Source organism: Lethenteron reissneri, chromosome 10 (genome assembly GCF_015708825.2).
Source record: "Lethenteron reissneri isolate LAM-NWPU_2019-01 chromosome 10, ASM1570882v1, whole genome shotgun sequence".
Classification (NCBI taxonomy): Eukaryota; Metazoa; Chordata; class Hyperoartia; order Petromyzontiformes; family Petromyzontidae; genus Lethenteron; species Lethenteron reissneri.
Window position 1 is genome coordinate 1321819 of NC_083788.1, and position 9337 is coordinate 1331155.

The 9337-nt window shown below is 60.2% G+C and overlaps 1 pseudogene; it reads left to right on the top strand.

Annotated features, from left to right (window-relative positions):
• Positions 1 to 7733, top strand: part of LOC133340794 (KH domain-containing, RNA-binding, signal transduction-associated protein 2-like) — a 59471-nt pseudogene extending 51738 nt beyond the window's left edge.
• Positions 7734 to 9337: the final 1604 nt, after the last annotated feature.

Here is a 9337-nt window from a genome sequence, read left to right on the forward strand (position 1 = left end):
CGCTCGTGTCGGTGGGCGTCGTTAACACGGCCGCGCGTCCCTCTCTCCGTGTGCGTGCGTGTGGGCCTGGTGCAGGTCCGGAGGAGTGGTCCCGAGCGCCGCAGGCCCCGCTCAAGTCGGACCCGCCGAGCCGCGTGCGCAAGGCCGTCTATCGTCCCCATCCCTACGATAGATACTGACTCCGTCCGTGCCGGGGGGGCGGGCGGGCGGGCGGGCTGAAGGGCCGGCCGTCGTCCCACCTGACAGATCAGTTAACCCCGCCGCTGCGGCCCCCCCTTCTCTTCCCCCCGACAAACGCTCTCCGTTGCCGCAAGCTCGCCCACCCGCCCGCACGCTCGCCCCCCACCCACCCACCCAACTCGGCACGAGCGGCATCGGCCTCCCGCTCTGTGTTGCCACCTCTTCAAGGTACCGAAGGAACAGGCGAAGACGTGTCCTGGACAAAGGACAGACAATCGCACGGTGCCGGAAGACGGGAGGATTACACGTGCGTGCGTGCGTGGATCTCCAAGTTGTGCGATGTTATAAGGCGGCTGACGCGACTCCGGGATGTGCAGTGTCCCCGAGAAGACAAAAGGAATTCCCCAGGATAGCTCCTCGACAAGAGCACGGTCCTGGGGAAAAGGACAGGTGGCAACCCCCCCCTAAGCCGGTTGTAACCCACAAAGTCCTCTACACACACACACTACATATACTACACACACACTACACGCAACACACACACTCAACATAAACTCCACACACACCACACACACACTACACACACACTACATGCAACACACTACACACACACTACACACACGCAACACATTACACACGCACTACACTACACACACACACTCAACATAAACTCCACACACTACACACACATTACACACTAGACACAAACTGCACACAAAGTCTGCACAAAGCCCACACAAACTACATACCATAATCCCTCGTGCTCCTGTACACCCTCTCGCCCGCCCGCCCCCACGCACTCTCCCATCCGCCACAACACCCCGGGCAATGACAGTGCATCATTTTTCGTGAAGAGATTGCTGAGATCCCGTGGGGTTCCTGCGGCTTCCGCCACCCGCCGCGTGTCTCAACTTGTTGGGCTGTGAGCGGAGCGCAGGCGCCGGGCTTCAGGGCGCACGAGCACCACCGCCACCACCACCGCCGCCACCACTACTGCCACCACCACCACCTGCAACCACGATGACCGTCACCACCACCGCCGCCACCACTACCACCGCCGCCACCACAACCACCACCACACCACCTCCACTACTGCCATCACCACCACAACTACGATGACCGTCACCACCGCCGCCGCCACCACTACTAACACCGCCACCACTACTACCACCGCCGAGCGACAGGCGTGATGACGATTAAGACAATGGGAGCTCGTCAGCAGCATCACCGCCGTAGTCGTCGTCATTTCCGCCGTCGTGCGGTGGTGGTGGTGGTGGTGGTGGGGACGGTGGAGGTGGTGGTGGTGGGGACAGTGGAGGTGGTGGTGGTGGGGACGATGGGGGTGGTGGTGGTGGCAGGGACGATGGTGGTGGTGGTGGGGACGATGGGGGTGGTGGTGGTGGGGAGGATGGGGGCGGTGGTGGTGGCAGGAACGATGGTGGTGGTGGTGGTGGGGAGGATGGGGGCGGTGGTGGTGGCAGGGACGATGGTGGTGGTGGTGGTGGGGAGGATGGGGGCGGTGGTGGTGGCAGGGACGATGGTGGTGGTGGTGGGGACGGTGGAGGTGGTGGTGGTGGCGGTGGCGGGGACGATGGGGGGGCGGTGGCCGGATTAGTGACGCCGAGTTTTAACATTCTTCGCCTTTCAGTTGGAGGGATGAGGTTGGACTTCTTTGGGCAGTGTCTCAGAAGTGTCCTCCCGCAATCAAAACAACATGCCGGGGCGTCGCTGTCACCTGGCGTGGGATTTGCGGTGGCGTCGCGATTCGGTTTCTCGGTTTCCCGACACGGTCGATATGGCGAAATCTCCCAGTGGGACGTTTTTCCCGTGAGGTTGTTTTAAATGAAAAATATTCTTTGAAGCGGTGGGGGGGGGGGGGGGTGGGAATCGTTTGTGTGAGTGGCCGGGCTTCACAGGAAACGCCATCGAGGGTTAAAAAGTTTAAAAGCGCCGATGGGCTCCATTCGCTCGGGTTACGGCACGGGATTGTTTTTCTTCAATTCCGTCACACACACACTCAGAGACCGTTGTTTGTAGAGTGCTCTTTTCATTGGCTCGTCGGGGTCGCAAGAGGGTGGCGAGCTTCGAAAAAAAACGAACTACCGTAAGGAAAACAAACAAAATAATCTACAAAGCTAACTCCTCGCTGCCCTTCGTTCACTGCCGCACTGAAGGCGTACGAGTCACTGCCGGCCTGGTTGGTGCCGAATCGTGAACGTGCCGCTGGAACCCCCGTTCTCAACACCTCTTGACAACTCCAGATGCCTAAATCCAACCCCACGTTTGTTTTTTTCCCCTGCACCTGCCCGACTGCCTCTCCCCACCAAAACAAGCAGTCGCTCTCGTACGCACCGGAGCGGTAGTCTTGTGCGTACGAGTATCGCTCTCGTACAAGCCCGCCCGCTCTCTCTACGCCGACTTGCGATGTGCGTTCCGCGGTCCTGGACGCGCCGCTAATCCGCGCGCGTATATATGTTTACGCTCGCGCTTAGCGATCGCGTCCACCCATCGCGTGCGTGCGCTGCCCGGTGTGATGGGGTGAAACCCGTGTTGTTGGTTTAGGAAGCGAAAGACCCCCCGCGAGAAGAGATTAAAGGTGGGAAAGCTGAAAAGATCCCCCGCGTGGGCGGGTGGGGCGGTGAACCGAAGCCTCCGGTGTGCACCCCAAACCAGCTGTGTGCAGATGCCGCGCGCGGAGCGTGGAGGTGACGAGAGACGCGCTGCCTCCTTTGTGTCGGGCATCGTCGCTGGGCGGCCGTCATCGCGAGCGCCCCCCCCCCCCATCGTCATCACGAGCGCCCCCCCCCCCATCGTCATCACGAGCGCCCCTCACCCCCATCGTCATCACGAGCGCCCCCCCCACCACCCCGGGCCCGTTGAATGCCACCAGACGTCCACCGAACGTCGACGCGTAAAGAATTGTCGTGGTTTATTTAAGAAAGCAAAAATGTGTAGGTCGCTTCGAGGCAAGTTGGTGATAGGTCTCTTGCGCTGGTACACTTCGCACAACTGTGAAATCCCCCCTCCCTCTTGTTGCGAGCGAGTGCTACGGGGGGGGGGGGCGCTCAACGCTGCGCGTGCATCTCCCACGGGCCGCGACCTTAACCTTGCGCTCCGCAGCCTTCCCCTTGCCGTGTCTCTGGCGCTCGCCTGCCCCGCGTTCCCCAACGTCGCTTCCCCCGTCCTGCCGCCGAATTCCCGGCCGACAACTTCTCTACGAGCCGCCGAGTTCAGATTCCAACTCGTCGACCCGGACCCGTAGTTCCCCCCCCCCCCTCCCAAACTGTTTCACGCAGCCCCTGCCGCCACCCGGTCACCAAGCCTCGCGTCATGCCCACGAGCTCACCGCTGGTTCTGATAGCATCTCTGTGCACTTTATCTACTTAACTTAACGAGGTGAAAGCACAAAGACACCGAGATGAGTCTCATGTTGTGACAGTGACCTGGGGGCCATCTGTCCGCCGCCTGCAGGCGACGGTGATCGCTGCTCCGTATGATCCCGAGCAAGTAATTGGCAATTCTCGAATCTGGCCAAACTTTGGAACCGCGGAAGCTGGCGCCCGACGTGGCCCTCGCTCACCCCTCCGAACGACGTCACGGGGCACCGCTAGCGTCCTGCTGCGACGCTAGCGGTGCTAGCGTCGCCATAAGTATTAACCAGGGCGGCCGCTGGAGCCCGAACCCGCGAACGCACGACAACGAGCGGCACAAGGCGGCGGCCGACGCGGCGGCGCCGTCCTGCGTGTGTGCGTGTGTGTGCGTGTGTGTGCGTGTGTGCGTGTGTGTGTGCGTGTGTGTGTGTGTGCGTGTGGTTGTGGCGTGAGGCCCCCGATGCTCGCCGCGCTCGCGGTTCGAGGCTGCTCCTTGTTCTTGACTAAACTCTCTATCGCGGTTCTTGTCATCGCAGCTGGGGGGGGGGGCCCTTGTGGGTCACACCTGGCCCACGTCTCGCGCCCGAGCTTTGGCGGTGGTCGGGCGTTTGTCGCGATCAATCACACGACAAACTTTTAATGCTTTCATACGACCTAGGAAAGCGCGCGTGGGCAACCTTTGGCGACAGTCGGAGCGACCGCCGCTGGCGCCTCTGAACAGCGGCGGCCGCCGCCGCAGTCGTTACGACTCCCGGTGGGGGAGGGGGTTTGGCATTCTCAGGTCCCGTGTGACCTTTCTTACATCAACCTGACGGGGGGTTGTGGTGTTGGCAGCAGGTACGCATTGTGGACACGGCGACAAAATAATGCTCCTCTCGTGGTTTTATTTGGCCCCAGCGACGTCGCAGACGACGTCGACCACGGCGCCGCCCGTGTCGTCTTGGGTGCCGCCGTCGCGACGCTCGATTGGCTCGTCCGGCTGGCGCCGAGCACCACGTACACCGCCGCTTTCGGACGCACGATCGCCATGGGGGGGGGGGGGGTGGGTGACGACGGTGCCGGGGCCCATCGCGGCATGGGCCGCTCCGGCTTAGCGCAAGAGCGTCTTCCGCAGAGGCCCGGAATTTTTTTTTATGGGCCAAATTTTTCGGCTCTTCGTCTCCCTTTGGAACGTTAAGTCGACCTAGCAGGTGGCGCCCCGTGGTGTGTGGGGTAAAGCGTGGGTATCCCCCCCCCCTGCCCTCCCGATCGACAGTGCACTAGAGTTGCCATTTCCCGCTAGAGTTGCCATTTCCCGTAACCTGCCAAAGGGGGGGCCTCTGTGTGGGTCTGTGAGTCTGGGGGGCCTCTGTGTGGGTCTGTGAGTCTAGGGGTCTCTGTGTGAGTCTATGGGCCTCTGTGTGGGTCTGTGAGTCTAGGGGTCTCTGTGTTGGTCTGTGGGCCTCTGTGTGGGTCTCTGAGTCTAGGAGTGTCTCTCTGGCGTTGGGTGGGACGTGGGGGTAGCGATGTGTGACGGCGGTGGCCGTGGTGACGGTGGCCTTGGTGGTGGTGGTAGTCGCATCACATCGGCTTGGGTCGCGGTGACGTCTCGGTATCGTGATCTCTGCTCCGGAGAGGAACACGCGCACTACGTCTGGCGCGAGTAGCCCCCCCCCCTCCCGTCTGTGTCACGCACGCGTTGTGTCTTGACCGCGTGATTCCCGCGAGCACCCTCGTCGCTAGCGCGGATGTTGGCAAGACTAGAGCTGCCGAATAGCTCCGTGGCAGCCTAACCTGGTACACCAAAACAACCATAAACACAGAGGACCTATATCAGAACCCGTAGGCCGCTTCTCCCCCCGCTCCTTCGCCCGTTCAAAGACGGCTTCCTCCGCTCCTCCTCCCCGCGTCTGTGGCGTCTGTGCCGCCGTCACGGTGAGCGGCGGGGGGGGGCACGAGGAGGCGAATCGTCTCCGCTCGTGTGGTCGCGTCGCTCCGTCAAAGCTCGCGTTCAGTGTTTCCCCTTGGTTTGACGTGATTTATTAATGCTTTGTTTTTCGTTTCACCGTCGGTTGTGAACTGCTGGAGGTGATCGAGTCCCTCACACAATGACGATAACAATAATATATATTTTTTAAACTCAATGATGAGTTTGATACGTTTTTGCTATTTACTATTTTCTACGGGTTCACAGACGAGCGTAGTCTGCCAGTAAGGGGGAGGCGATGTTGCGATGCGGCTTTACAAAATGCATCAGTTTATAAATGTGTTTTTTTATTTGGAAAATTTGGACCTTGACCCGAGCCACCACACACACGTGACCGTTTCTCTTCTCGAAAGGCTCCACCGCATCTGTGCCATCCGCCGTGCGGTAAACGCCTGGCACGGAGTGGTCCATTTGTGGTATGGAGCGGTAAATGTGTGGCACGGAGCAGTTGACACGTGGCCTGGCCCCCGTGTCTGTTAGCGGGTCTCACTCTACTAACTCGGGCCGCAGCCAACAATTATCACCGGCTTCTTAAGTGTGGCTCCCCCCAGCCAATAGCGACGCTTGGGGTGCCCCGTCGCGCCGCCGACGCGGGGTGAGCGTTTACCGGCGAGGCCACCGGGAATGTGCCCAGAAGTCGTCCGCACGGTGCGTCCTCTCGCTCCTCGTGCCTGCGTCTGGCGACCTCTGCCATGGGACGCGAGGATTGGGGCCCCCAGCCGCCGATAGCGGCCTCCCCGGAGCGCTCGTGGTGGGCTCGGCCGATGGCACGTGGGCCGGCGGGACGTGGTCCCCCACGCCACTTCGTTTCGCACGGCCTACCACTTAGAAACGGGCCCGCAAGACACAATGTGTGTTCCTGTCACTGCGATCATCTTAACTTGCGTTGTTCGGAGATGGTGGGGGGGGGGGGGGGAGAATATTGCTTGACCTGGCAACAACGCCACATTTGAGATTTAAGTGCCGTGCTTTGTCTGACCGCGAGGGCCTCCTGCGGTGACAAGGCGGGCGAGCGTGCGCGTACGTGCGTCCGTACGTGTGCGTACATACACGCGTGTGCGTACATACACGCGTGTGCGTGCGTGCGTAAATGTGGTGGCCACTTGAGGTCTTACAAGTCCAGTTCGAGGCCCCCACCCCTGCGGCCCTGCGCAAATGTATCGCCAGTGAAACGGACACCCGTGTGTTGTCGAATATTTTTACAAAACCGCCTCGATCGTTGCTCGTGAAACACACACAACACCTGAGAAGGTGGTGAGGTACAACAACATTTAAGGTAAAATATGTTGTGAATGTGATTTTTTTGCGCGTTAATCTGAGCGCGCGTGCTTGCGTATCGCCTGCGGGCGGGGAAGGGCCGTGGACGTGTGCGGAGTGGTGAGCGCTGCGCTGCGCTACGAACCCGGCCACTCGAGTTCGATTCCTGCTCGCGACCAACAACAGTGACGATTATCTAAACCGGTACCAGGCCTCGCCCTCGGTCGACTCGGCCTCAAATGACTTGCCTGGCGGTGGTGTGTAAAACATTGCAACCGGGGAGACAAAGGCGGCCGGGCGTGGTGCTGGCCACCCACCTCCTCGTGTGCTGTGTGCCAGCCCTTCATGGGTGCTGCCCGCTAACGGCACTCACCCCAACAGTCGGATTCGGCGACACGGAGGGTCTTTGTTGTTGCATTCCCCAAGCTCGTGTCAAACTTGTTGCCTCTCCGCTATTATCCCCCCCCCCCCCCCCCGTGTTGCTGGTTCGTCCGTTCAATTGGCAATCGTGAAAATGCAAATGTTGACGATGTTTCTTGTTTTGAAGGGCAGAATTCCTGCCACTGTTCTCTGTTCGCGCGCCGTTATATATATAAATATATTTTTTAAACTTTGCGATGGAACGAGGGGGGGGGCTCGCTTCGCTGCAGGAGACTTTGGGGGGTTCGGGCAAGCGGCAGCAGCAGCAGTAGCGGCGGCAGCGGCGGCAGCGGCAGCAGCGGCTGCAGCGGCAGCAGCGGCAGCGGCAGCAGCGGCAGTAGCGGCAGCGTCGCGGCTGCGATGCCGGTTGTGCCTCCCCCCCGTCTGTCTCGCGTCTCTGTCATCGTTTCGCTCGCGCCAGGCCATGTACATTTTGCTTATTGCTCGTAGCTGATGTATCTTTTTTATATATATATGCATCTTTATATATAGAGACTGTGCATTTTGCAGAAATACCCAACTTAAATAAAGTTTTTTTTGTAGACGATTCAAACCCTGAACTCTTTTGCCTTCACTGACTGACTGCAACGCAAGGCGTCCCCCAAAGCCAACGGGGGCCTCCAACCATCATCGAGACTGCCACTCGATACCTGAAAGCCCCCCCCACCAGAATCGAAGAGTACCACAAGATGCCTCGACACTGTGATGCCGCTGCCACGAAGCCGTTCGGCAGGCGCCCCATCCCCGACCTCGCCACCACCAAGCAACGGAGCCAACCCCTCGTCCCCCTCACCTCACCTCACATGAACACACCCGCACGCATTTCCCCCCCCCCCCCCCCCCCCCATAGAGCTGGAAGGGGAGGACACCTGATCGACCGGTTTTTATCCAAGAAACCCTTATCGGGATTAACTCTCACGGTTTCCGGCGATCAGGGAATTGGATGACCTCCCCCGACGCTACGTTGCACCGCGGCGCTGCGACCGGCCTTAATATGGTGTGGCCGCGGCGAAGGGCATTCGGCCACCACGGATGAAACGCATCCCCCCCCCCCCCACGCGTCGACGAGGCCAGCAGGGGAAGGACGGGACAGCATGAGTAGCAGGACCGCAGGGACTCTTGCGCATAGTCACGGAAGGTTGGGATAGTTGCGCTTGAGCGCGCAGGCACAATTGTTGGGGAGGGTAAATGATTGAGCTGAAGGTATGAATAGATCGGGAGAGGGGAGGCGCGCGGGGAGCCCGTGCACAGATTCCCACGGCGAGCCTTTGTGACAGACGCCGCCGCATGAACTGCAATAATGGGGGGGCCTGCGTGAGAAAGGGATTGATTGGAATTTGCGCCGCGCAGGTCGCTCATTGATTAGCATGTCAAAGGCGCCCGGAACCGCCGTGCACGTGCAAGCTGGCGCGAGCCCATTGTTAGGGAATGGCTGAGGGACGCCATCCCGCTCGGAGCCGCATCCCTTTGATGTACAGAGGATAAACGGGATCGCAGCAAGGAAGAGAGACCTCACTTCTCTTCAAGAGGCACGCGTTCAAGTCGGCTCCCAGCTCTGCCCTCCGGACGTCCGCGTGACGTGCCCCGACGGCATAGAGGAAAAGCCACAGGACGCCGAATACTTCGACCCGTGAGTAGCAAGGTGACAGAGTATCGTAAGCCGATAAATAGGGAATAGGTCCAGGGGAAGTAGGATAGGCCAGCCTCGTCGACTCACTGATTTAACATCAATTCGCAGGTAGCATATAATAAATCATTAATAGCGAAGCGTGGCCTCGTGTGATCTTGTTGAGCAGTGTGTCGCGTGTGGAGCTGTGTACACAGCTGCTCGTCACGTGGGAGCGCTGCGTAGAGCGGCGCACGAGTGGGTATCGCGTGTGCGCAGGTGGGTGCGCTCGTAGCGTGGTGAAAGGGTTCGGTGCGCCCACAGGTACCAGCTCCATCTATCACCGCAGGGACTCGCGCAGTGTGAGGGCAGCGTCATTCGCCCTCCGACCCCTGACCCCCGTTTAATAGCGCGTGATTCATGGAGAGACAACGCAGCGTTTACAGGTGAACGAGAGCGTGCGGCGAGCGATGCCTCTCACACGAGCTCGGGGAGGGACGGACAAGGGGGGGGGGAGCCGTCGGGCGATGAGCCCAG